Source organism: Neodiprion virginianus, chromosome 2 (genome assembly GCF_021901495.1).
Source record: "Neodiprion virginianus isolate iyNeoVirg1 chromosome 2, iyNeoVirg1.1, whole genome shotgun sequence".
NCBI lineage: Eukaryota > Metazoa > Arthropoda > Insecta > Hymenoptera > Diprionidae > Neodiprion > Neodiprion virginianus.
Genome location: NC_060878.1, coordinates 36,363,415 through 36,387,508, shown reverse-complemented (window position 1 = coordinate 36,387,508; position 24,094 = coordinate 36,363,415). Strand labels below are relative to the sequence as shown.

At 46.8% G+C, this 24,094-nt stretch overlaps 1 protein-coding gene and 1 long non-coding RNA gene across 3 annotated transcripts in view; one reads left to right on the top strand and one right to left on the bottom strand.

The window, feature by feature from the left end:
* Positions 1–24,094, top strand: part of LOC124297028 (glutamate receptor 1) — a 161,407-nt gene that overhangs the window by 43,934 nt on the left and 93,379 nt on the right. The window lies entirely within an intron of this gene.
* The window catches only part of LOC124297033 (uncharacterized), a 158,929-nt gene that overhangs the window by 46,695 nt on the left and 88,140 nt on the right, over positions 1–24,094 (bottom strand). The window contains exon 5 of the long non-coding RNA XR_006906509.1: positions 11,368–11,441. This is a non-coding gene — a long non-coding RNA (uncharacterized LOC124297033). The remainder of the gene's footprint in view (positions 1–11,367; positions 11,442–24,094) is intronic.

Below are 24,094 nucleotides of genomic sequence, written 5' to 3'. Positions count from 1 at the left end.
CGAGGGCGGACAGTTCGAAACGGTAAAAGTCGATGGGGCATTGCGAATCCGAGAGATGGCATGTGGAGCACGAGGTGCAGAGCGGGCAGCATCCATATTCAGAACGGGCGATAAATTGCGTAGATGTTCGAAACGGTTCCATGCCTGTAATTGAATGATGGCCCGGTGAATGATATTAACGCATGGAAATGACCGGGCGGTAACGCCCGCAACCACCATCAACCAGCGGCCTCGATGCAGGGGCTGCGTTCTCGCACATCGCGGAACGCCGCGTCAAACCATCCTGCGGCAGTCGGTGCGCGTCGTTGGTTCGTCATTCGAGCCGGAGGGCTCGATCCAGGAGGTTCAAGCTCCGTGGCTGGTAGGAGGCTCGGTAATGATCGCGACCTGCGAGGTTCGGCTGCGAGAGACGACGTGCTTGGCTAACGATTCGCTTCCGAGCGGAACGGACCGCACCTGCTTTAATGCATGCCAATGATAACCGCCGCAGCGGTGCAAATCTGACCTCGTGTCAGCGGGTCTGAAATAACGATGCGTAATTGTTATTATCCACATTCACGAGTCCGTGATCTGAACGGGTTTCGAGGTTTCAACCCGTATGCTCCCGGTGGCCGAGCCACACGCCCGAATTAACGCCACTGCGGTGCCTTGCAGGGTTAAACGGTGAACGCGAGCAAGGAAAACCTCGAGAATTTCATGCTCGCGATACTTCCGCTGGCATTGCTCCGATTTTGGTAGACTGTATTCACGCCGCGGAAGGTACGGCGACTGTAACGTATCGCTCAAACATTCTGGCTAAATGAACGCTACGAATGGCTGAGGCTTGTCTCAGATTTTCAATATTTTAAATTAGCGTTCGAGGTTTTTGTTGCTTGAAAATTCGAGGGACGAAACATCTCTGTGAGCCGTTTGTAATCAAGTGCAAAAGGGGTATGTGAGTCACAGTGCGCGTTGTGGGGGTACTGCAGGGATCGAGTAAGAAAATCATAAATCATGAAAAGTGTAAGGAATGTAGGTACCTGTTATTTCCACCAGTAAACTGTACGTGCTCCGTTAAACTGTATTATATGAAAATTTCTGCAGAGCTTGCATTCTTCCATCATGTTTCCACGAATAACAATCCGCTCACGTTTATCGTCATGTAAGTTGGCGCTCTACGCTGATGTGCATGAAAACATTATGCCTCTGTACGTACGCGTACGACAAACGGCAGAGCTCTTTTCCGCGAACGTTAACGCGATGCAATAACGCTAGATACTCTGGATATGACGTAACAGAAGACGGCTGGTCGACTAGCACCTGCGATTTTGAGCACAGCTACGGTCGACTTCCTACTTGGAAGTGGAAGAACCGGAAACCAGCTTTTTCTTTACCTTTCATCTCGTCCTGCAGGGTCGAATGGCAGCCACCCTTCACCCTTGCAGGTGTAACGTGGCCTCGGGCTGCCATCTTCTGCAGGCATTTTCCTCCCTTTGTTTTCGTTTTTCTTTCGCCGATCTCCTCTCTACTCAAACAGCTATAACGCACACCTGAACTCCCATCGGCCAATCGTGATTCAGCTGTTTGCAGACATCCGCAAACACTACACGCGGCATCAACGCGAGACGTGCCTACAGACTCAACCTTTATCTTAGTTCAGAACCACCGCAATAATGCGGGACAGTTATACGTGCGGCGGTAGAAATCTAGGTGAGGTAGGATCGTTTTTGAAAAATTGTTTGTTGGAATGCGAAGGCTTTAAACGTCTTCCACTTTTCACAGTATTCGCGATTCACCCGCAGTTGTAGAAATTCAACGACTTAATTTTTTATCGGTGAATTGTCGTGCAACACAAGTTTTTCTTCGTATCTTAGGAGCCAATTTCACCGATCGTGCCAGGGTCTCTTGCGCATCCATGGCTCCGCTTTGCGAAACTGGGTCGTTCGTGCGATATCGCGAACCAGGGTACCCGAGGGGAACCACTTTCCAGCTCCTATAGCTGAGCAAGGAGGCGTTCTCGAGGATTATTGGACCAACAGGACAGAGCGAGCCAGTTTGGATAGCGGTTCTATATTTCCAGGGTGTTCGGATCGAAATATTACTGCACTTTCACGCGTATATAGATAAGTGCTCTAGTCGCGGATTGCAATAAACCGCAGAATAGCGTCTAAGACGCGTTCGAAATTGTCCACCGAGTCGCTGAGTTCCTGCCGGATTACTCCTATAGCTTAAGTCGTAAATTCTATTCGAATTCGAATTCGTCCTTCCACACAGCGGGCTTCTTAAACCTCGTCCACGAATTTCTGCATTACCCTATACACGCGGGGTGACGAGGCTCCTCGAGCGACGTCGCTAATCATCATCAATCAATCAGCCCGCCGTAACACAGACATATGCATACGTCTAATTCTATTCATCATCATAGTCCTCGCTACCATCGGCTTCCGTCCCGGCTTTGATGCTTCCCTCCGCAGTGCGGCAAAGGACGTGGCGTCTTTCGCTTCCCGTTTCCGGGGCATGACTAATTTCACCATCCCGCCACGTCCGGGCTAATTCGACAATCATCGCTGATGCGAGGTGAGGTCGAATGATCTTCTGCAGTATGGTTTCGGTTCACGTATAACGTGGCGGTGCACGTACAGGTAATTTAAGTATTTCCCATTTTTTTTAACTTACAGACGCATAAAATCGGACAGCAATATTGAGTGCAATGCTAAGCCCGTAAACCCTTACATTCTCGATCAATCCCATAAAACAAAGGTATAATAAATCTATACAACCAGCAATAACACCGCGGGGTTCACTCAACGCGTGGAGCTCGAGGGCTCAACGAAATATGTGTATTCAAATAATTTCATTCGACGTACCAAGAAGCGGGGCTGTGATAAGAAAACGAAGAGCCAAGAAAGAAAGAGAAGGAAATGAATAAGATGAAGAAAAATATGACCCCAATCCTATTTAAGTTACATATATTTGACATTTGCGAATTAAAGTGACCGGGATATCATTGATACGGGGATTTGTGAATACATTGTATATCCAGGTAAACATACGGGGTGCGATGGGCTATCGAAAAAAGCCACTTTTCCTCGGATTCGGTAATATACAAGGAAGAGAAATTCCTACTTTATTTCACGTGTACAAGATGAAATGCCTCTCATTCACTGTTCTCTTTGCCAGAATCAAATTATCTCGAAGCTAATAGCGTAATTGACAGTTTAAAACCGTCGCAGGAGCTGGATGGCTGGCGCGGAGGATTCCCGGTGGGAACGAAAGCAATTCGATGAAACTAGCTACTCCGGCAACGGGGGGAGGGGGGGGGGGGGGGGGGTGATTAGCGAATCATCGCGATTTCTCAGACGAATCCACCTCGTGGTATACAACGTGCAAACGCCGCTGGTTCATACAAAAATTACCCAATCTAATATTTGTTTTGACAATTATGACAAATCCCTCCAGCTGTTGATAAATTGCGTGTAACAATTCGGGCAGAAAAAGTTTTGTCATTCCATCGGAAATTAACAATCAGCGAAATATCATCGCGGCGTGAAGTAAATTACGGATAAATATTTATGGGGGGATGAGAATTTACCGCTTGTTAGATGATTATTGAAGTTGTACAAATTCAAGGAATAATCGTACAATCGCGAGGATGAAAATTGATACGAATCCAGCATCCCTAGCCAGAGACGAGACGACTTCTTTCATTTTATGTTATTCCATTTCTGAAAATCGTTTCGCCGGAGAACCCGACTAAGTCTTGTCAGACTTGCGACGCGACGATAACGATTTCCGGGTGACGTTACTTCGAGACGGAAGAAAAGAAGGTAGGTAGGTGGCTAGGTAGGCGGAAAATAGGAAAAATGGGACGAGAACAGTTTAACGCCGGTGAAATTCGTAGATTCAAGAATAGGGAGTAAACGAGGCAGAAAATGTCAGTGGTACACAAGAGAGAGGTGTACTACGATTTCTCGGAATGTTACCCGTGCGCATATTCGTCACCACGCATACTTCCGATTTTATTTTATACTTTCTTCTTCACTCTGGTTCGTTTTCTTTGACATTTCGTCTCTCGCGATATCGTCGATCACCGAGGAATTGAGATCAGAGGATTACCGCTTCGGTGATTCAAATATACTTTGGATCCGGAAAAATCAACCCCATCCACTCGAACGCAACCGGGCTTCTCTTGTGCCGGCAAGTTTTCCGCCTCCTCGGCAGGGATTCGAGTCCGTTGGTTGGCTCTTGCCTGCCAGCTCGGCGCTGCAGGCTCTCGCTAATATTTGAACACAATTAATCTGGATTTAGGTACCCACTTCACTATTTGCACGGCGCATGCTACTTTATTAAAGAGATGCCGGCGGTCGCATTAGCAGCTCACTAATGTAACTGCCGCCGAATTTGCTCGTCTCTCAATTATTCCCTTTATCTGCAGCGATTTCCTATTTATACGTATATGGGATAATTCGGCTTCACCGGTACTTTGCAATATCGACTGCGGGGGGAAGTTTTTTATGAAACAAAACTTCCGCGTAAAATTCAGTTCTCGATATTGAATTTCCGAAATATACAATCGCGTCGCGCTGGATCGTGAGAAACGGAAGAAAAGTTCAAGTCCCGCTCTGTTTGGGTTTTCATAAAGAAATTCCAATATTCTTTAGCAATCTCCTTTCACCTTCTTACATTTTTTTCACCCAAAGTACCGCATTTCTTCGCGATTCAATTTTACGGTGAAAGGAAAACGTGGAGGTATATGTGTGACAAAGATGAAAGACGATTTAGGAGCAGAGCGTGAAACACGTTCTGCGATTAGATCGAGAGGAACCTCACGGCGAGAATATTCGAGACAATGAAGCGCCGGGGAAGGGAGAGAGGATGTATGCACGCATTGTGTAGGTTTACACATACGCCAACGATATAACTATCGAGAAACGAAGGAAATAATGTAGGGAATATTGGTACAGAACTGGTCCGATTAAATATACATCCGTGCAGCGGTGGCAGATATTTTGCATGGATTTACATAACGGATAAAATAGTCCGCGATTCTATTGTTGAAATGTTTCTACGATATATTTTCGCCCGGTGCACACACGTTATTCACATTCAAATATTTCCAGTATAATATTGTTTTAGCTGGACATACTGCCCTGACTACGTACACCGCAGGTATTCCATAACTTTACCGAACGTTCGCCGAAAAATTCTTGAAATACGATTGAAATCATTACAGCGAAATTATTCTCTCCAGCAGGCGATAATCGCTGGCAAACTTTTTCCAAGTCATTTCATTCTAGTTTATAACCAATCTATCGACGAATTATCGACGTGGAATTTCGTACTCATTGATGGTCGGTGGAATATCGAATGGCTTTTATTTCAGTTGGTGTAATATCCGATAGGTTGATAATCTCCACCAACTGTCCGTATTATTTGACAACGGCATTGTACGAGGATGGTAATTTTTATTATTATATACTTGGACCGCAGCTTTCAAACTTTTTTCCCGCGGTATAGTCGGGACGGCGTTTTACAGTTTGAGCAAGCAGCGCGACGCGGTCGAGGGGAAAGTTCGACGTTTTATTTCAGCGAACCTCCCGCCAGCGTGTCATGTTCTTTGAACCGTAACTTCTATGTGCAAATATCCCGCGGAATTTTCACGAACGAATAAACGAACGAACGAACGAACGAAGTATGAACGGTAGAGCGCACACGTGGCAAGCTAGTCGAGAGCTGATAAGCCGCAGGAAGTAACGCTCAAAATTTCGCTGCTCAGCTATCCGGCTGCAGTACGTATAATAATATTTGAGGAATAAATAAGCTCGGGCTCAAGGAATCGAGACATCAAAAGCCTCCGATAATACCTAATTCGTTTGGTAAGATCAAGAAAATATTTTCGCCTGCCCGTATATAAATTTACGGAGCTGCATGTACGTGTACTCGCCTATTTAGAATTCAAAGTCGTGGTGTTTCAAAGCTGGCGATCAACGATTGAAGAATAATCATGACCGACCATTATTTACATATAATATCCCTGAAGCGGATTCGCATTCCCTGACATCCCCCCCCCCCCCCCCCCCCCCCACCCCCCTCCTGGCTTCGACTTCCGCTTTTCCGTAAACGGCAGCAACGCTCTCTCCGTAATTTCCACCTTTCGTACCCCACCGTTGATCGATTTTTAACCCGGTTCCGTTATTCGACATGAAATTTGGAGGGTAGACAGGTTAATAGACGCCCGCGGCTCGGCGTCGATGCCGCGGGAATGGCGTCCCGACGCTTCCGGCAAGGATCGACCCGCGGCGCACAGTCGGAGAAGGAAATGCCCGAGGCCACGGCAATCAGCAGGGTTTTTCCTTCCACTTCGGAATTCCACCCCCTTCCGCCCCCCTCCTGCGACGGGCGCTTCTTTCATCCCTCCCGCATCTCGTTCCCAGCTCCTGAAACCCCGATCCCGACGGTCTCTAAGCTCTCGGCTCGTCCAAACTCAACCCCTTGTCCCATCGCTATCCGATGACCCGTGTTAAATCGGCCATTACCCAATTGCTACGGTACATCTTTCGGCCGGCACCCTGCAGGACTCCGATTGCCGTTGATGTGTTTCACCACCAGAAACGCGATTCTCATCTTCTTTGGTATTCAGACCGCATTGATTCGCCTCATAGAGTTAGCTGGCTGGCATACAACACATTCTCTTCCCTCCGACAACAGCTTCGGATCACTTATATCATAAAAGACACCGCTCGTCTCGTTGTTCAATTCAGAAATACTCCATGTTTGCGAAAATCACTATTAAACGTTTCGAAAGTTTTTCAAGCAAGGGCAATTTTTTGATGCTCAATATTTTGCTCAATGATCAAGCATCGGTATATTATGCTAGCTTTACTATTAATATACAAATATTTTTTTAGGAGCCAATCAAAAATACTTTAATGTCAAACGTCAAGCGTTTTTGTTCACAGCCCTGAGGCTTAGGAAATCGAAGTATTCAACTTCGAGCTATTCTAAATACATTTCTGCAGCGTCGTACGTAAAGAAGATGTGCAGGCCTGATTATAGAACGAATGCGTGTATTTCGGCAGACTAAAGTAAATGCTGTCCAGAAGTTATACTGAATTTTATTATTTGAGTAATTTTGTGTTATCTTCGAAATTACACATGTTCCGGAATATATTGTCCCTCTCACAAATTATAAATTTAAAATGCATATTCAAGATGTATCAATCAACTTGCCAGTTGGCTTCATTATGCAATGAAATTATTACACGTGTGAATAAACATACCAGCGTTTGTCTACAACGGTACAATAAAGAAGGTATTGTACGATCTCGGAGTTTTTATTACAAGCGAAATGCGAGAGAAAGCTGTGTACAAAAAAAGGCACAATGCGTAGCGCAGTCGTGTATTCGAAACTGATTGTGAGATGAACGTAACACGATATAATCTGATAAGAATAAGAGGAGGAAAAGATGGAGAAAGTTCGCGACAATATTATAGGCAGATCGTAGAACGACGATCGAGGCGAGATTGCGCGTCAGAAGAGAACAATAAGAAAGAAAGAGAAAAATAAAAGGAGGCAAATTCTTGAAGGATCATGATCGAAGGTGGGCGAGAGGTGACGATGTCTTTCAGCGAATTTTACGGCTGGTGGAAGAGCCACACACGGCGTAATTGTTGGAAACTTGTTTTTCATGGTTATCACTTGTTTTTTGCACTAGACTCGTAAATGTCAGCCACCAGGGATCCGCCCTTGGCGGTTTTTCTCGCGTCTGTTTTCTTCCTTTCAAAGACTGCGCAGAAAAAAATACATCTGTTTTTTTTACCCCGTTTCCATGCTGTCATCCTTCCCTTATTGCAGGGAAGAGGCGATACGTTTATCATCTATGAAACTTTTCTCTTCGTTAAGATTAACCAGTTAACGCTGCTCGTGTATAGAATAATACGGTTTGCGCTGGTGTCTGGAAGCACACTGCATCCACTTTACCATTGCGAAAAGCGTCCTGCAACTACTACTCATAAACAGGTCCAGGGTAACACTGCTGCAACAGCGGAAGAATGCTTCGCCGGAATAATTCAGCCTTCGTGTGTTTTTCGTACTGTTTTTTTTATTTACTTAATCAATGGTTCGTTTAAAAATCAACGCAATGACAGCCCGACGTTTCGGCGTCGAAGACAGATTTTATTATAGAAAGAGTAAAAGAAAAATGGAAATTATTCTTTATCGTAACACAGAAATATATTTTTATATTCGTTTAAAGATTGTTGAAATAAATATATCGTTCTTGAATTTAACGAGGCTTTTTTCTCTGTGTGGTTAATGAAACGCACCGTAATTGCGTTTTGTTTCGAAGTTGACTTGAGAAATTTGTTGAGAGGTAAGCTGTCCCTTACTCGAGGAACTCGGCGAAATCCGAGTAAAAGTTGGCGGAACCTTGTCAATATCAATTATTATTGTTTGAGGTTATATATCCGCGGTACATACGTATATACATAAACATGTATGAGAACGCTCTCTCGGCGCCTTATATTCGCGTTCAGACTTCGAGGAGGGTTTGGTATTGTTGCGAACCGTCGTTCGGACATAACAGAGGCGCCGGCGCTCGATATTGAAATTGTAATTTCAATATCTTGTGTCCAAAACACACTCAATATCGATGCATCGATAACCGAAAGACTCTTTATGTGCAAGATCCGAAAATCAATTTAAATAATACAATCGTATATGCCACAGAGATATAGAACGGAATAGAATTTTGCGATGGCAAATTTTTTCTCAATTATGCCAACGGTATACAAGATAAAGTAAAAACAAATTACCTTTATATGCCAAAAAAAAAAAAAAACAACAACATATATTACAGTAATTCTTGACGGAACGTTGAATAATAATCTAAATGCATTGAAGGTTTGAAGTGTAATTTTGTCAAATTAAACAACCGAGGGTGTGGCAATACCCTGCTGTCTGTACAGTTGCCTAACGAAAGGAAAATTAATTAACACAGAATAAATAAGGTATTTCTCGTGAAGAGGTAGGTTTGTTTAACGCTTCGCTAGTCATTTCCTCTAATGTACCTACACACACTTTCTTTACTAGGAAAAGATAAATTCTGAAGTTAAGCGGTGAGATCACTGTAAAAACAAAAGAAACGCATTTTTTTACCCATTTTTTTTTTGTATGGAAGAAAAGGTGATAAGATAATAATATTTAAAGAAGTTATTACGCGTATATTTAAGTATAATACAAAAAGTTATTATAAGAAAATATTAAAAAATGGCGACACTGGAGTTGATTTTTTTTTGCATTATATTTAAATATATGCCTAATAACTTCCTCGAATCTTAATTATTACCTTTTTTCCATCCAAAAAAAAATTGTGCATTTTTTAGGGTTTGACGGTGGTGTTACCCCTTAATTTCGCACGCTTAAGATAACGAGATACATGTCACGTTTACTCTTTTGTTGCGTGAGTACCGGACGTCACGTAAACTCCTGCCGTACTAACAATAAGTAAAAAGATTACAGGAAGGTACTTGGGTTCGAATAATATTGATATTGATTAATCCTCCGTTGGCCGTGTGCTGTCTTGTATGCGTCGGTGGCCATCGTATACAAATTCATCCACAGCTGTTTTTACCCACTTAAAAGAAAAAAAAAAAAAAATACCTCCCTAATCATTTGGGTACGTATTTTGAGGTTTCTTTTTGATTTGCCGATAGTTAGGTTAAGACAATATTTAGCAATTTATAATAATTAAAAAGTAATTAAGAATAAGAAATCGAGTCGAGCGACCATTTAGCAGAAAGTCAGACCGGACGAATTTGTATACGTTGGCCAGCGGAGGGTTAAAAATAATAATGACTATATTTAACATGTTGGTATTATAATAGACAGGTTGTTGACATGAAGTTCGGACTGCTATTGTTACACGAGTGGATTGAAAATGATAGAGAATAACTGGCGAGTGAATACGTCTGATCTGTTGAAGGGTGCGTGGAAAACCAAAGTTAATTGAAACAGAAGAAAGGCTCGAGAGAGGTAAAGGTTGTGGGAAAGGGTAGAGAATATACAGAACAGGATCGCAAATTAGCAGGATGCGGACGTAAGAAAAAATACAGCTTGGTAGGTAATTGAAAGGTCGAACATAGCATTAAGGATAGGAAACTGAAGTACCTAAATGAAAGTTAACAGGAAGCATTTGAGAACCATGTGTGTGGTTGTAAACTATCTTTTAAAATCCAGCGAGAATTTTGCGACGCAACACTGCACGCATACGCGTATTCGCATCTGTACCTAAATGCGAACGCATTCAGTGATAATCGAATCTGGAGTATGTACGCAGGTATTACAAGATACGATGAGACATCCGCGCGTTTCGCGTATCGAATATCAAACGAAAGAACATCAGATATCCGGGCTTCTCCCGTTAGAATTTACGTAATTGCATTTTATCAGAAGTATCGCGCGACGCTAGGCTACTCGGATATTCCAGAGGCTCTCTCCAGCTACCAGCCGTTTATAGTCCGGCGTTAACTCGTCTTGCCTCTCTTCTGCATATCCAATATCCCAGACACTCGCCGTATTATTATATACTCGGCGCGGGGTGACGCGAAACTCGGGGTCATCTCGCCAAATAATCGAGCCGGCGCTAAGCCATCGCTGAGCGAGGTGGATCCCCCCCCCCCACCCCCTCCCTTCTCCCCTGTTCCACGCCACTTTCGCTCCGTTTGGCTCTTCTCGAATTCTCCTCTTCGCCAGGGTGAAACACGAAACAAGGAGAACGCTTCCGACGACGTGACTCTCCTGATCGAGCGGATGGAACGTTTATCGGGGAAAAAAATACCCCGTTGTCTCCTGGGTCACTTCTCATCGGAATACGCGACGCGTCTTTGCGCCGAACGTTTTCATCCGAAAGGGTTTTACCTGCGCTGTTTTCACACCCACTTCCGGAGAAACGCTTATGGAAATTTTTTATAAAACATTCACACTGTCGGTAGAAAAAGATATATTTGTTTTTACAAATAGTGTCGTCGAAGAAGATGAAGGAGTGATTGTAATAGGTTTGATAATGGAATGGAATGTTGAAGAAGCTTCGCGTCATTTTTTCGAGAGAATGCGTCTTTTTAACCCAACTTATATGACGCTGAAGGATTTGACAATTATGAAATTTACTGGTAATGCTCAAGGCTCAACTCATTAATCTTTTGTTGCGCGAATGCACTCGTGTGACATTTAGTTTACGAGTTTTTTCACGATTCTTTGTTTTAAACCTCAAAGGGTTCAAAGATTTTCCTGACATTGTCTCTATCCGCATTTTGCTGCTGCGTGGTATAAATTGATTAAAGATAATTTCAGATGAAATGGAGTGCAAATTCTGTTGTTGTTTTTCCTACCTTTACTGACATAAAGTTGTACCAGTTTCTCCATACCAAGACGTCCACTTCTTCGCTTTGCGTGGCCAAAGATCCTGTAACATAAAATTGGTTTCATTACGTACTGGATAAATTTAATCAAGGGTACATAAACTTCAATCCACCGTACCTGGTACTTATTTCGGTTTGCGAGATTAAGAACGAGGCAATTCACGCCAGACGAATAAAGCTAGTCGCTGGGTATGAATTGGATGACAAAAAAATGGGCGATAAACTGTTTTTCTGCCTGGTGATTCTGGCGTAGAACATTCGTGTCTTGGCGTCCCTCGATCAGACTTTGAAACGTACGTGACTTATCGGCTGTCATTGCTGACAGAATTGAACGGTTGATCCCGAACCTGACCGGATTGTACAAGTTCCGTATGAAAGCTGCCAGGGCAGCAGAAAGGACGAAAAATGTTGATCCTGAAACTGAGAGTCGGCAGGCCGGAGAAGCTCGAAGGACGCGCTTGCGAATCGGTAATTAGAAAAAATTCAACCGCGGTCAGTGAAGCTCTGAAAAACATTCTCTGTCACGGTATAAAAGGTGTTTCTTTGGTGGAAAAGTTTACAAGCGTGTCGGGTGTTTCAGGACCGTTCATTCCTCGCGCATTTCCACCCTCGCAGGTCGCGGTTCCGGAGGAACAGAGACAAGCGACAAAATTTTCCCCGAGATACTCTCATCCAGCTCCTCGCCTCGCGCTCTGTTTTATTTTATATACTTACTCTCCGGTCTCGCTGTATACGTACAAGCGCACGTATATTCTTTCGGTTTCGTACCGGGGATCTCCTAGATAAAAGCTTCGGGCATCCGAGACAAAGGCATACCTAGTGCTCCCGGGCACGTCGTAGGTTGAGGCGACGTAGACGACGCGGCAGTGGCGCTTGATGCACGCTGGCTTGGCGAGGTCGGGCGGTAGGAAGCTATATTGGATCCCGAAGTCCGCACTCTCGCATCAGGCTGAGCGCCGAGTGGCAAAAAACTACCTCATATTTTTCACCCCCTCTCTCTTTTTCTTCTTTTCTACCGAGCGCGCACTCCGGGCCAAAAATCCACCTCGCGGAATCTGCAAGACGCGGACGCGTTGCTCGGATTCCGCGACTCTGGACATTCCTTGAAAATATCTAACCAACTTTTGGAAATTCGTATACAATTTTTGTCTGTAAAATTGACAATGCATACATTACTCGACATTTACCGTAGCTAAGAAATTGAAAGCGATTGGTTGCGCGTGAAAAAAAGAAAAGAAAAATATAAATCATCCGAACCTGTTCGAGATTGTATACTTTTACAAGTCAGGCTACTGCTGGATACAATGTCGCAGGTACCTGTGCATGGGAATGATTCAAGTTATGCCTGAAAGGTATTCGCGAAAAGATGGAAAAATGGATGAACACAGAAAGGCAATTTCAACCCCCGTAGTATCTTGTGCACGATCCGCAACCTTCAAATTTACATGATACAGGAAAATACGATGGACGAGGCAAAGGCGATAGGAGCAGTTAATATATGTACATCGATACTGTACATATACGTATACATAGAGTAAGATAATTGATTGGACGTGAAGGTGGTGGGCACTTTGATAGAAGGTATAGATAGACGACAGACTAGCTCGAGGTAGACTTCAAAGTGGGTGCAAAATTTGATCAGGTACTCGTCCTGCGCCGTCTAAAAATATAATCAAACTCCAAGAGAGGGTCCGGGGGTGCAGGAGCCGTGTTGCACGCTAGGTTGACTTCTATTTTTGCCTTCGGGGTCTATGAGCCCCTTTCATCTTTCTCCTATCACCCCCGACACGTCGCATCGCGCCGCTGCCTCCTCCTTTCCTTTCCATTCCTTTCCTTTCCTTTCCTCTCCCGGCACCCGCCGCGCTGTTTTCTTCCGTGTTGTATAATGCTATACCGAACTACAAGTGTAAGTGCCACCGTACGTACAAGGTATGCTGCATATACCCGGCAACGTACCGACTCACCCTCGCGCCCCTCCAGCGAGGGGCGTAAATTGGAGCATAAAAGGTGACACAGAGGGTTGATAACGCGGGCCGCACGATAAGAAGTTTTTCAACCCGTAGGTATATGCGCATAGTTTATTCGCCCGTTCCCAGGTGTCACGTGACGAGGCAACTTTTATTTCACAACAACTTTCAACCGGCGCAGGCCTCCCTCACACCCTCCGCGATACACGTAATTCTGGAATACCCGCATGTGAGCAGCGAGGTCCTCGGGTTTTGTACTTCAAGGTCTTCACCCTTCGGTAACGGAGGGTCGCCCTCGCCCCGGAACTTCGGCTTCGAACTGCGGAAATGAAACCGTTCTCGCGAATCCCGTCGCCGCCGCGGTAGCGAAATTAAAATGAATTTTGAGGTTGCCAATAATTCAACCCCTACCGGGATGTAAAACCGCTTTGCCGAGTGTTCCGCACACCCCCGCGAAACGTTAGGAATTCAATGTTTCGACCTGAGACGTTTTCCACCATGACGAGTACATGTAAAAGAGGTAAGTAGGAGGGGCGTAAAAGAGGTTGAATCAGATCCTGGTCCTTGGGCAGATTTAAAACGTCCCTTCGCCTTCAATTTCAAGCTCAACTCTGCGCCGAGTGGCGAGCGCACACCCCCGTTTATAATGTACCCCCTCAATACTTGGAATCACAATGGCAAATCCATCCCTCGAATGGTCCGAGAAAATCTACGGGGCCGTCAAAGCGGCCAAGGATCATTGTGCGGAAAGTCTTGTATTATAGGTATACGTATATCCCGCGTCAGATTTCCTTATTGCAAGGTACGCGGTCGGCAGCCCAGGGTAGGCTTTAGCGGCCAGACCGCATCCGTCACGGGGCTTTACGGGCTCTTCCTCGGTTCCCGCAATGCTTTTCAATATCAGCGCCAACCTCCTCGGCAAGGCGCGAGGAAAGGCACGAGCTTCGAGGCTTGCGACGACTTGCGCGAGGCGCGAACGAGGGGCGGACGGGAATATCGCGGGGATGATTTTGTCCTCGGTGTTTCTCGCCCCGGTTGTTTTTAACACGAGCGTTCGAGAAATTTCAGGATCGGCTAATCTCGGCTCCCCGGAGGCGAGGCGAAGCTCTCAACAATAAGTGGCTCGGTTGACAAGTCGGGAAACTCCGGGAGGGATAAAGCGTAAGTCCGCTTAAACTAGGACTCCGGGGCAAGAGTTTTGGTTCAGTTCGACGACGAGACGGACTTGCAAATTAAGGGTCGAATTGAGATTCAAATGGTCTCTTACGGCCAATTTCGGGAGGCGGTAGGTATTGTCTGACGCTGAGTGACCATCTCAACCGCGGAACGTAACCGCCGCAAAACCGCAGTCTTAGCTGCCACAATGGTCGAATGATATCCGGTAATCCCACTCCGTTGTATAATCATGCCCGCCCAAGACTACCGCGCCCCCATAACCCGCCCCTGCTCTCCGCCAATTACAAAGCCAATCTACCTCGACCCAAGAATCTTCGTTGCCCCGCAGCTTCGTAGCTTCTCCTCGTAGGCGATAGCGGACAAATCCTGGACCGACGGCTGCACGTTCATCCTCTCCCTCTTCCTCGTTGCCCTGTCCCTCGACCCCTTATAGCTCAACAGGCGAAGTTCCCGCCTCTCGCGATATCCCGGAACGCGATTCCTCCCGTCTTTTTTCAAGTCTCGAAATGACGTGACTGCTGCGTGTCTTCGGAATACGTGGAACAGCGAAAGGATGAAAGGCGTGAATAAACTAGGTGGAAAAATGATAGGTATACAAGGTATACGGTTGCGTTTCCTCCGTGAAATGCGAATCGTGAAAACGGTGTAGTAAATTTGACAAGGAATACGGTTATCCCTGTGGCTCTGAATTGACGTTAGTGTCACTCGAGCGACCCTGTAAAATGCCTTGAAAAGGTGCGGAAAATTCGTTCTTGTCATCTTTTCAACTTCAATATAACGGTCCTAGTAATATTGGTTCGAAGGTACCGCGCGAGCCGTATACCTTAACGGCGTATACGTGACCCGGAGATCGCTTATCGCACGCGTCTGCTATCCAAGTTGTGGATATCTCACGTGGGGTCAAAGGTTTCGAATAATCAAAATTCCGAGTGACTCTGATTCACTACGATAAGACTCCCTCACGGTGTTGGGCTGATTCGTCTCGGAAAATTTTGAAATACGGAATCGTTCGGCGATTCAACCGTACGGACAATTTTCGACACGGCGCTTGATCCGAATGATTTACGATTGGGAATAACGACCGACTCTTCCTCTCCCAAAATTTTAGCGACACACGCGAAAGAGACGCGAGCTCAGCGAACGAGCCCTTGGCGAGAATGGAAATCGAGTCGGCGATAGGGTGAAGCGGTGAACTCCTGAAACAAGAGTCGACAGTTTGAATCCCCGGGAGTGCCATTAGGAAGTCGTTGGTCGGCCGTTGCCTATCTCGCGTTATATATCTGGCCCATGTAAATCGCAGCGCGTCGCTAACGACAGGCTGTAGTGAAACTTTTCAACCGGTGAAACCATCGGCGGTCGAAACTCGCCCAAACGGCACTCGATAGCTCCGAGCCATCACGATGATCGCGCCAGGGGTACGTAAGCTGGGAATCCGGGGAAACATGGGTCCCGGAAAAAAAAAAAGAAACGCCCTCCGTTAAGATTTCGATACATCCCCGTGGCGGTGATATCGGGACTCCGGCCGGCGCTGCGCGCTTACCTCGTTTTTTCCGCAGACGATTTATGGGATTGCAGGACGTACGGGAACCGACTATCCCTCTCTCTGGAAGTAATGCCTTACCCTCTCTTCCTCTTCTCCCTTCAGCCAGGCGATACTCGACGATCTGTTTCGATCGCCGCTTTCTTTTCGCTGAATTTTCACCCGCCTATCTGTGCCGCACGCATGCATTATATATACACCAGACGACGCGTCTCTCCGCGCAGCAGCACGGGTTGCGGAACACCTCCGCGGCGTCGCTTAAACTTATAGAAGTTCGCCCCGCGGTACCGAGGTGTATCGCAATAGCGAAAGTAGATACCCACCTAGCCCCGAGGGAATGGCAGCTCGGGTGTTCGTAGAACGGGGACGTTTCATAGCGTAGTCGGCGAGGGGTCGGGGTGTGTCGGTGTCTCGGCGGGGATGAGGATCGGAGGGGCGAGGGTGCCGGAGAAGGCAAGACGACTAAACTAAATTACAAAAGTTACAGCCAACGCTCTCCGGAGCTCCGACCATTCCGCTCTTTTTTCGCTTTACTTTTATTGCGATGAGCTTCGCGCCGTCGGAGTGGAGGCATTTTAATATGCAAGACGCGAACGGTGCAGGACAATATGAGGGAGAAATGGATAGGAAAACGGAAGGCGAGGACGAGGGGAAAAGAGCGGCGGAGAAGTGGTGGGAGTTTGTCATGTCCGGTGTGGAGATGACAGTTCCGTTTGTCTTAAACTTTGTTGTCTCTGTGGCGCGATGAGGGGGGGGGGGGGGGGGGGGCGGGAAGATCAAGACGTGACGAAACTGCGGTATCCATTCACCCGGTAATGAGATTCACCGGCTCCTCCCCCGCCCCAAGAGTCAATATTACCACCGCCCCCCGTTACGCGAGGTCGTCGAGGGCTAGTCGCTGGAGTGGGGAAAATTCCAGGACCCGGAATAGCCGAATCCCGACTTTGAGGACCGATTTGGCTCCTGATCGCTAAGAGCTTTATCGAGGACATGCCATTATTCGGGCTCGGAATCGGGTCCGGCCGGTATATTTACCGTTGTGTCCTTGTCAAAATACGATCGGGCTCGTGAAGTCGAAATTAAACATCGGTCAACTCGACCGTGTGTCCATCGTAAAACAATCGGCTGCAGGTCATATTTGCCTTAGATCTATGGGTTTCCTCTCCGCGAGCCTCGATAAGCCCGGCTTCAAGATTAGCCGAGGAATCTCTACGAGACACGTTCGGCACATCTCGACTCGGGGACAGAATATCCCTTAAGCTGGAGACGAGATCCGCGCGAATAGAGAAAGGTGAGAGTTGGCTGCACCGAGAGGAGCGGTTTAATTGGCACCGCACTCGCGTTGCGTTGACACTGGTGAGCCGATTGTATAAGCGGTTAATTGGCGCGTCCAGAAGCCGGCTGAGATTGCGAGGAACTCGGGATTTCGAAGGCGAGCTTCAATCTTCGGGTCGCCTTCGATACGGGGTAGAAATGTTCTCTCGAAAATAGAAACGACGGTTTGGATAATGTTGACATTGTCCGCGGGTCTCGATTCAAGCAGTTTATTCCTTGTCAGAGAAGTTATACGAGCGTTGCGCAAATTAAATGAAACTTTATACTGTACTTTATATATGTATGTGTTATACAGTTACGATATAACGACTGCAGTTAGTTTGCAACATTTGAACTTGGGCAAAACGTTGTATCATAATTCTACGGTGAATTTAATATCATTTAAAGCTTCTGTGCATCAAGGCAAAGTCGTAAACGTATAAAAATGGGCTTCTGCCACGCGTAAAAAAATAAACGAACGATAACTGTTATTCGGGTGAAATCACAATTTTAAATTAAGTCAAATCGTTAATTATAACGCAGAGATCTAATCCTGCAAATTAAAATTACGGTGTATGTACAAATAAAAAAATTTGAGAATCTAATTGGATTTAATGCATCTCGAAATGTGAACATCAGTCACATCCTTCTCGAGCTTTCGGTTGCAGGCAATAACGCGTTTCGGCGAAGCTTTAGACTGTGCGGTACAGGCTTTAGCCAAACGCTCTCGAGGCACGGCAGCGTGATTGCAGCCGCCAAATTGGCCGAATATGATTAACCGTTCCGTCCTTCGGGAGACGCCTGTATTCGGGAGGCAGCGAAGGCATCGATTCATCAAGTGGATTGGTTTACATCTACAAATTCATTCTGACTCGTGTTCCGTCAAAGATCGCATTGGCAATGGGTATCGGCTGCGTACAGGCAGCCTATCGATCTACGATATGCAGGCATCGGAGCCGGTCCGTAAGAATTGTCTGCAGTTTTTCTTCACCGCGCTAAGACTTTATTTCATAGAGAAATATTCGAACGGCATTCGACCAGCAAGAATTCAACGCGCACCGTTCGTATTGCAATTGATCAAGGGAACAATACCTGCAGATCGGCGGTATAACTTCCGACAAATAAGTTTTTAATTGCGAAATTATGCCCGGCAAGAACGCTGCCATAGCGATTCGGTACGTATATATATATATATATTGGCGCACTAGTTGTACCTAGCTTGCAGGTATTGACCGGTTTAAGAGGGGAAATAAATTAGCGAGGAAAATCTCGGGTCGCCGAAGGCGCAAAGCGACTACTGAAAATAATGTGACATGGGACTTTAATTCATCGCGTAACTTGGCCGAAGACAAATGTTCAAAGTCGCGACCAGTGGCGAGCGGTGTGAGTTTCAGTTTTATTATCGCTGTCATATTTTCTACGGGCTTTATTTTTATTCGCTCCTTTTTTCCTTTCCGCGCCACAGTTCCAACATTTTTCATAAATTTTCCCCACACCGGGTTACAATCCCGAATCGCGCGTCGATCTTCGCCCCATTTTCACATTCTCAGAAAGTGCGATGCCGGGGATTTGATTGAGCAAGGAAATGCCTCGCGGAGGGAAAGTGTTTTGTCACATTTCCAATACCCTTCTTGAGAGATAAACGCGTTAAATCGACTGCAAGTTCCAATTTGGATTCCCCGACGATTAACCACCCCGAGGCATCAATCCGAGTCATCTATTCAATGACCCAGATCCTAATTATATATTCCCGCGGCATCCTCACTGTTCAAACTTCATTTCAAATTTTATATTGCTCCACAGGGCCAATCGAGAATCGGATATTCGCCGATCCGTCACAAATCCGGTTTTTCACCACGAGTTCCGAGCTTTTTCCTTTTACCTTCAAAGCTCACCGTGAAGGGACACTGAATGCTGTTTGTAACCGCTCGATTTCGGCACGTGTCAAATCGCTGTAGGCCGAGAACACCTTTACACCTTTTCCTCGAAGTCTTTGCCGGCACAAAAGCCGATGCGAAACACGAGGGGACTTGATCATGGCTTCGTTATTTAGGCGAGAGCGCGAGCTGTTTCGACATAAATTCAGCAGGGATGTTGGGGGGAGGAGGCGCGGCGACGCCGACATGCGAAAATAACGTCGACAAGGAATTACTTCCTCCCTTTATTTCGCCTCCTTATTTTATCTTGCTCGGAGCGAGAATTAGGCAACAAACAAAAGGAAGCTCGAGGTGCTCCAGCAGGAAGGCTTCAAGAGCCGCGGAGCCGGTTGTTCGGATGTTGAACCGACAACGTTACGGCCAGGGGCATTTCACCCCTCGGTATTGGCAAGCCTTTTGGGGATGCGGAAAGGCCTGCAGGATCATCTTGGCGGGTGCGCCACCCCCGCATTTTGCTCCGCTCTATGGATTCAATGTGCAGTCGAGCCGAACAGCTAATTTGGAACGTGCGACGACTCGGAATGTTCTACAAGACGGCCCCGTACCCCGGTGGGACTTTCGCCGAGTCTCGGGGGCCGTTACTCAGCGTTGATCTTCGTTCACCCCACCCCCGTCCACCAGCCTCGTCGTCGGCCCGGTTTTCGATGATGCTCGGCCGCCTAGTTGCTATTCAATAAGCGTTCCGCCGAACAGAAGCTTCGTTCGAAACGAGCGGAGAACCTCCGCGGCGTTATAGGTACGGACATGTGTTTGTTGTTTGGAAAAACGGGCTCGTACCTCGTCCGGCATAAAATTCGTATATAAACTGTGAACGCAATAAATTTCCCACCGGATTGCTGGCGTAAGCCGGAATAAAAACAAGGACCAAGGGCAACAACGCGGGAAAAAAATGGGCGGAAGACAAACAATAAGAGCGAACGAGCGAGCGATCATCTTTCGACATCCTGACACGCCACTTCGCGGAAGGGATAGGGATGGTAGTTAATTTAGTTGTCAATAACGGTGGTTCGACTGACGGCAAGTGCCGTACGCCCTGTGTGATTTTCCCTTCCCTCAAAGAGGCCCAAACTCGCCCTCTCTCTCTTTCTCTCTCTCTCTCTCTCTCTTTCTCTCTTCCTCTTGCTCGTCGACGAGTGGGATAAGTTCGGCTGGCTGATGTAATTCGGCAGAAGGGTTTAACTGTTCGTCAGTTCAAAGGTCAGGTTGGCTCCGCGCTGGTCGGGGAAATGCTGCGAATGGAGTGATAAGCCAAAGCCCCTTCAATCCTCCGGCCAACAACAACACGCGTCTGCAACAGGCAATTCTCGAAACAACGCAAGTCCCATTTCCCGTAACATAAGACAAAAGTTAGCTGAAATTTTCCGACGCGATTACAGGATATGTGGAGAGCGGCCCTCGGCCGTTAGGAATGAAAACCAGCTGCTGAAGTAAAACGAAGTATCACGTCGATAGAAAAGCTCTGGGTTTGAGTGCGGGAGAAAAGTTGCGAAAATTCAGGCTCGCCAAGTGATCATTTTATACCTGACAGATCCAACGGCCTGTTTCTTCAAGGTGTTCGGAAGAAATCTGGAGTTCCGGAAACTTTCAGGATAACCGACGTACCTTTTCCGTACATTTATACGAAATCTTCCCCGATTCGGAGAGTATCGCAAAAGCTAGCGGCAGCGATGTAGGAGATGGTGATAATTTTTTCCCCGTCGTTTTCGTCAAAGTGGAGCTCGGGAATATCAACCCTTTCCAATATTTGCCGGATCAAAGCCCGCTTAAAGCTCAAGTTGCAATCGCTGGCTCCTCTCCTCCAGCTGCGTCGCCATTGGCGCCATCGCTCTATTTCCCGGTTCTCTGTTTTCTCTTTCCTCGACGCGCACTCTGCGCCAAAAGATTGTTCGCACAAAGGCTACTATGCCTGTAACAATCCTCGAGTGATTTTCGAGTGGATGCAAGCCGAGGATTAATAAAAGAGGGAAACAAGGAGAGCGAGCGTCGCGTTGATAGCTTTAACTGCGGAGTCTGAGGCGGCGCGGTATCTGTCCGTATAATTGTATTGCTATCGAATTAAACGCAGCGTGTGAATCAGAAGTGAATTATGGGACGACTTTAAACCGGGTCAGTGGTGCACGTCTCGCTATCTTCCAATAGAGATTGATGAGAGAGAGTTCCGTCAAATGGCTTTGGGATTGGCGAGCCGAGAGCAGGATAATCCTTTAATTGTACCGATCAACTTCCACGAGAACATCGCGAAGGCAACGTGTAATATGTATGTGTCCGGGTTGCCAAGAGAGCGGCAAAGAAGCTTTGTACACTCTATTTACCCGGCAGGTATTCTTCCCCAGCTTTTCAGGGAGCCTTCACTCTTCGCTCCTCGGAGTTTTCCACCTCATTCCCTGGAGGCGAAACGCACACAAACACATTAGCCGCCGTAGCTAACACAGCTGCGGGAGGTGGCGGCAGACGAGGGGACGGGGACGAGGCAATCGGGGCGGCGGGAGGGGGGGGGGTGGGTGGGAGAGGAACGAGGAGGGGAGACGTAGCTGCCGGCGGTTTGTTTCTGATCGGCCTCGATCAAGCGGCAAATTCGATCGATGATAGACCAAGGGAAGTCGAGAGTGTGGGAGAGCGGAGGGCGGAGGGTCGACGGAGGTAACGGAGATGGTCGGACTTTCCTCGAAGTAGGAGATGACGACGAAATCGAATTAAAGAAATGAGGCGAGAGAGACAAATGTAAATGCGATTAGGATGGCCCTGTAGCGTGGAGAGGAAAGAACCCTCCGCGCTCTTTCTTTCCGTCGGAGCGAGTCCGCCGTCTAACCGTTTTCTCTCATCGCCTTCCGATCGGCAAATTCCGTTCTACGGAGAATCGAATTATTTAGGCGATGTCAAAAGCAACGGGTACGCGCACCTATGCGGTATGTGTGCGATAAAAAAGCCTCGCGAGGATCAATGAACTGCAGGATTCAACCGGGCGTCTATAAATGCGAATATATGTCGATGATTGATGAAAGGGGAGTTCGTCCCCGGGGGTTGGAAAAAAAGGGGGAAAAAATGAAGGTAATTAATTTCGACCTTCACGGTTCGTCTAGTCGCGAAACAAACGAAACCAACTCCAAGTCACCGGATTACCGTACTCGCGGTGCTTAGAGTCGGCTTTCGATGGGTGGCAAGAGGCCCAGGGTAAAAGCCGAAGAGATAATATTACGCTAGAAGAGCAGTTCTCATCCTCTGTCTAAAGCCGCGCGTGAATTCAGACGCTGCACCCCGCCGGTACGAAAGCTGCGGAGAAGTGGGATATGAGACCGGTGAAAACAATGTTTCAACTCCCAAGTAAATAAGTAAGTAACCACCCAGCTCCCGGACCGGCTATAGGGTACAATCTGCGAACGTAAGGAGAAGCCAGGAAGCCAGCCAACTTCTCTCTCCTTGCCGCCTTCCGCCAGCCTGTAGCCCGCGTAATCCCGCGGATTATCTGACAGCTTGGATTTAATTCCATCCTTTTTACTCGTACATACTAACGAGACAAGGGTACACCGGTCTAATGGAGTCGCTTCGTCGTGATGATCGGGCGCGTGGGGTGGGAAAATAAAAATAGAAACGCCCTTGTCATCTCGGGAGAAAATCGAGATGAGTATAATCTCTGAAATTATTCTTGCCTCGCAAGAATGTTTACGTAGAAGAACATTAAGCTTCTTGTTGGAGCTGAATTTTGTCTCTTGGTGCAAAAGTATTTCTATTCAAGCGTAATCTGAACATCATATCATCGGACAAAAATCTTTACTGAGCTTTTTCTTTTCTATGCCAGTATAATAAGCGAGTTGAGCCCCGCTTGAGAACAAGCTTAAGTTAGGGACAAATGTAAAAAAAAAAGAAATCATCAAACGTTGCCCCGTAACGATAGAGACTGTAATGTATTGCAGTATCATTTTACGGGATACTTTTCGAGGCATGCATAACGCAGCCGGGAGACTTTGAAGGTTGAAAAAGCTCAAAGTTCTCAGTGCGGCGACGTAGAGCGTGAATGAGGAATAAAAAGAGAGAGAAACTCGTGTTTACAATATAATTATGTCGCGAAACAAACGAAGAGCTGTAAAAAGGTGGAGAGAGGTGACCAGGAGTAGGGAAACGGGGCGAGACGAGTAACCATTGTCGCGTTGAATTTCGTGAAAGACCAGTTGAAAAACAGTACTTAACGCTGCATCGTAGGGGGGGCTTAGAGGTTTTATACAGCGAGGACAGAGACCCCCCTCTTCCTCAAAGGCCGACAGGGTGGTTGTTACTTCTCTAACCACCAACAAACCTGACCCGAAACTTGCGCAAGCCAGGTTGAAAGCTCGTCGCACTGCGGCTAGTAGCTGGACAATGCCATTCCTCGTTTGCCCAATGCAGAGTCCACCTTTGTAACTACCGCGTTGAAACAACTCGGCGCATCGCCTTTTACTGTGTTCCTCACACCCGCCCGCCATGGCCACTAAAGCCCGTTGGAAACTGCAGCGATCGCTTCTTTCGCCGAGAATTACCTGCGGCTATTGCGAGAAGAGCGAGTAACGCGCGCGAAGGAAATGTTGCGATTCAGTCAAAGCTGTAAGCTCGCTTCTCATTCTTTTTTTTAACCTTCATCTCGGTTTTTCACCGGCACAGATTTTTTCTTCGAGGTGGTGGCTAGTACCGTCACTTGAATTGCCGTAGTTTCGTGCTGAGTTTTCCGTATTGTCAGTTCTGATTGGAATCGCTCCTGGGACCCCCGGGGCTTTTTCAAAATTTCCCAGATC